This window comes from Ornithorhynchus anatinus, chromosome 1 (assembly GCF_004115215.2).
Source record: "Ornithorhynchus anatinus isolate Pmale09 chromosome 1, mOrnAna1.pri.v4, whole genome shotgun sequence".
Classification (NCBI taxonomy): Eukaryota; Metazoa; Chordata; class Mammalia; order Monotremata; family Ornithorhynchidae; genus Ornithorhynchus; species Ornithorhynchus anatinus.
In genome coordinates this window covers 13022993-13027500 of record NC_041728.1, presented here as the reverse complement: position 1 = coordinate 13027500, position 4508 = coordinate 13022993, and the positions used below count along the sequence as shown (strand labels likewise).

Below are 4508 nucleotides of genomic sequence, written 5' to 3'. Positions count from 1 at the left end.
ACATCATTTATTTCCTTATCAGGCCAATTTCTTAATAAGTTAGGCAAGGGAAATGATTCTACTTGTTCTTAAAAACCTCGATCAAGTGAAAATCTTCTTTTTCTTTCATCTTATAAGCAGCTTATCATCAGTCCATTTAATAACCAAGCTTATCCCCCCTCCTTCATAGATCCCTGGATATTATTCCTGTAAATGGCAATTATTACCAGTTGTAATAATAATAATGCTACTAATAATCCTACATTGGTCAGGCACGTTACTAAGAACTGGGGAAGATACTATATATACAGATAGGAGTTAGTGCCTATCCCAGATGGGGCTCTCAATCTGAGCAGGTGGAGGGAGAAAATGGATTTTTATCTCCATTTTACAGATGAAAAAACTCAGGCCCAGAGAAGTTAAGTTACCTGCCCAGGGTTACACAGCAAGGCAAGTGGAATAGTCAGGATGAGAACCAGATCTCCTGTCTCCCAGACCCATGCCAGTTGTCCCTGTTTCTTCCCCTCCCTCCCCCACGGGCAGACACACATACCTCAGAATGGATAGCAATTGGGTCCGTTTGTCCCCCTTGTCTTTTTCCTTCATTGTCTTCTCTCAAGGATCAAGCTCACTTGGCAAGAGTTCAGTGGATAGAAATGAATGCATTTACTGATCCAGGAGTTTCCTGAATGCACCAGGATCATAGGTCTGAACCATTGCTGAACCCTAAAGCAACAGGGAGAAAGCAAACCTCCAGAAGGATGATATAACTAAAATCTTCACTGCACCATTATTAATGAGAAACACTTCAAAAGGTAAATTGTATTATGTATATAAATTTATTATATATAAATAATAAATACAGGGAGCTCCTCACAGTGATAGTGGTATTTGTTAAGCACTTTGTATGTTCTAAGCACCGAACTAAGCACTAATAATAATAATAATAATGATGGTGTTTGCTAAGCACTTACTATATGACAAGCTCTGTTCTAAGTGCTGGGGTCAATACAAGTTAATTAGGTTGGACATGGTCCCTGTCCTATATGGGGCTCACACTCTTAATCCCCAATTAACAGATGAGGTAAATGAGGTGCAGAGAAATTCAGTGATTTGCCCAAAGTTACAGAGCAGACATGTGTCAGAGCTGGGATTAGAACCCAGGTCCTTCGGACTCCTAGGCCCGTGCCCTATCCACTAAGCCAAGCTGCTTCTTAGTAAGTCACACTGCACTAGGATAGATATAAGACAATCAGTCCCTGTCCCTCATGGAACTCCATCTAAATAGGAGGAACAATACGTATCGAATCCCCATTTTACAGATGAGGAACCTCAAGCACCGAGAACTGAACTGACTTGCCCAAGATCACACAGGAGGACAGTGGCAATCCATCAGTCACTCATATTTATCGAACACGACTGTGGGCAGAGCACTGGACTGGGAGAGTACAACATAACAGAGGCAGAACCAAGACAAGAATCTAGGCCCTCTGACTCACTGGCCCATGCTTTTTCCACATGGCTATGTTAAGAGGATATCATATAGTTAGCATTTATCCATGCCATTCATTCTCGCTACCATATTCTTGGCACCAGCAGATTACAACTGTGGCCTCTCACTCCACTGGGCTTCTATATTATGTCACCAAGAATCCCAGCCATCCTCACTCATAACAGGCACTGCACTGGCAGGGGGGACACGAGCATTGGCCATAAGTAGTCGCCACGTAATTTAAAACACTGCAAAGGCTGTGGAAACCCTGGTTTCAGCTGAAACTGTTAGACATTGAACCTCAAGGAGCATGAAACTAAGCTTCTTTAGTCACGGGACCCTACTAGTCTTTTTGTTCTTAATTTTTGTATTTAACTTATTCCTCACCTTTCTTGCTAGTTTGTGTTTCTATCTTTCCCTATCGTGTCTGTCGTCAGTGTCCTCTCCTTCTCATTCTTTGACCAAGCCCCTGGAGATCTGGAACTGTGCCTAATTTTTACCTGTTTACTTTTTTTCCTAGCACTTGATACAGTGCTTTATGCTCAGTAAATGCTTGAAAAATAATATTACCACTACTGTGTCAAGCCATAGAAGAAAACACCCACCATTCAATTATGAAAAATATTGCCCACAGTTCAAGTCATTTATTTTCTTACACATGGAAGTACTTTTTGCATATGTCTCCATTATTTCTAAATCTATACCCTTTTTCATGCATTACTGTCTTGATCTCCATGTGCTCAGGATCACACCTGGAAAGTTTCCAGTACTCTACCAGTCACGACTACCGGAAGGAGAGTCAAGCAGAGGCCTACCCATTCTATTCCTAGCTTGGGCAGTGGCTAGTGAGTGGAAGGCATTCTGCTACAAGTTAAAACTCCCCTGTGCTGGGCAGCAGCAGCATAGGAGAGGGTCGAGGGCAGAGACTCGTTTACTGCATGAAAGGAGGAAATGGTAAACCACTTCCATATTTTTACCAAGAAAACTCTATGGATATGCTTCCAGAATGATTGCAGATGGAAATGGGGGGTTCTGGGAGAGATGTGTCTGTGGCGCAGCTATGGGTCGGACATGACTCGACAGCATAAGGCAACAACAACAATTGCCTTGATCACTCCTAAAGCAGGCAGATAATGTGGTCACAATTATATAACAGAGAAATGGATGATCCCAGTTCTTGTCTTTTTTTCAAATCACTAGGCAGGCATTTAAGGAAAAAGTCTCCAGGTCACACAGTCAGGTACAATTTAATACCTTAAAGTTTTAGATTTCCAAAGAGCACTCTGGTGTCCCAAGAGTGTTGATGCCTAATTTATGACTCAATTGTGTAGGAGACATTTGAAGAATTTAGCTCAATGGGTACCTTTATTTACCTTATCAATGTACTGATGGTTTTTTTTTTCCCCACTTGTCACAAATAAAATTGCAGTGCCAAATAAATAGCTCTATTTTACCTGGAGCTTTTCATTTCAATTTAAGCTCTGATTGGGAGCCTTAGGAAAAACTTTAAACAGTTCTGAATCTCTTCCAGCATGAACGAAACTACAGATCATGTGTATACAGTGAATGATGGTAATTACAGTGAAGGGTCTAGGGTATTATTTATTTCTAACTAACAGACAGCACCTGACAGTCTTTGTATATCAAGTTGTTATTAAAATCCTGTGTCTAGATGCTAAGCTAACTTACTTTACAACTAATCTTCTCTTACAACTAATCATGAAGTGTATATAAAGTTTGGTAAGTAAATTCATCTAATTTGACAAGGGACATATTAAAATGAAAGAATTTATGTCATAAAATACACTCTAGCAGCTTGTTTTCATGATTGTCAAATGTAATTTCATAAATACATTGCCATAAACATCTTTTGAGTAACTTCAAGTTTGTGTTAAGGCAGGATTTATAGAAGAATACATTATTCAATACTTATAAAATATGCTTTGGGAGGAAAAAACAATTCTTTCACTTGTCACTCTGAGATGACAATGAGAAAATACAGGAGTTATCAGACATGAAAGACTCACAAACATTTTCCTGTGAAGTGAATGGATATTCTGACTTTATTTTTCTTCAATAGAGTTGGTAGCTGGACTGAAAGTGAAACTTGGGTTCTTCTCTGATGATTCTTAAAGGATTTTATTGTTCCGTTTCTGAAAATACCAAATTTGACATATATCAAGGATCGAGAAAAAGACAGAAAACCATTTGATGGCCTCAATTATACCAAACTCTCTTTCTTTTTTGTTATTGGAAAAGGCAAATAATTTCACCCAGTCTCACAACTAGAACTTGGCGAAATAGAATTTGTTGAGATGGGGTGTAACCCTGCCTGCAGCAAAGAATGACGATCAAATGTGAGAAGGCATTTTTGAAGTGATATTTTGTCTTGTGAAGGATGACATCCTATTTTCTTCCGTCAGAGTTCCTGCTTCACCAAGCTACTTTCTAATTTTTTTTCTCCATCTCTGGCTACTCACCTGAATAGTGATAGAGTCCCTTTACCCACACCCAGGAATAAGCATATGAAATTATATTTGCGTTCCAGGTTCCAACCATCCCACAGTACAGCCACTCCAGGATGCAATCTATGTTACTTGATGCTTTAACCCACACATATGACTAAGCATCTGTGGTGCTCTGGCCTGGTGTTTTAGGAAAGTAAATATCTTGATGATGTTGTTTTGTTTTTGTTTTGTTGTGTTTTGCTTTGTTGTCTGTCTCCCCTGTTTAGACTGTGAACCCGTCGCTGGGCAGGGATTGTCTCTATCTGTTGCCGAATTGTACATTCCAAGAGCTTAGTACAGTGCTGTGCACATAGTAAATGCTCAATAAATACTATTGAATGAATTGAAAATGAATGGATCCTGGAGAGATTTCTGCCCACAGCTTAGGTCAGATTTTCAAGGCACTGAAAAACTTCCTGAGCAGAAAAATGAAGAAATTGTTGAACAGGGTAAGCAACTTAATTTCAAAATGGATGAGGAAGACTCTGATGAGTTAATTTTCTCTCATTCAGCAGACCAATTGACCAACA

The 4508-nt window shown here is 39.6% G+C and overlaps 1 non-coding gene across 1 annotated transcript; it reads left to right on the top strand.

Annotated features, from left to right (window-relative positions):
* The first annotated feature begins 2205 nt into the window (after positions 1-2205).
* LOC114816535 lies at positions 2206-2343 on the top strand. Its single transcript, XR_003764322.1, has one exon. It is a non-coding gene; the product is annotated as a small nucleolar RNA SNORA7 (small nucleolar RNA).
* The last annotated feature ends 2165 nt before the right edge of the window (positions 2344-4508 follow it).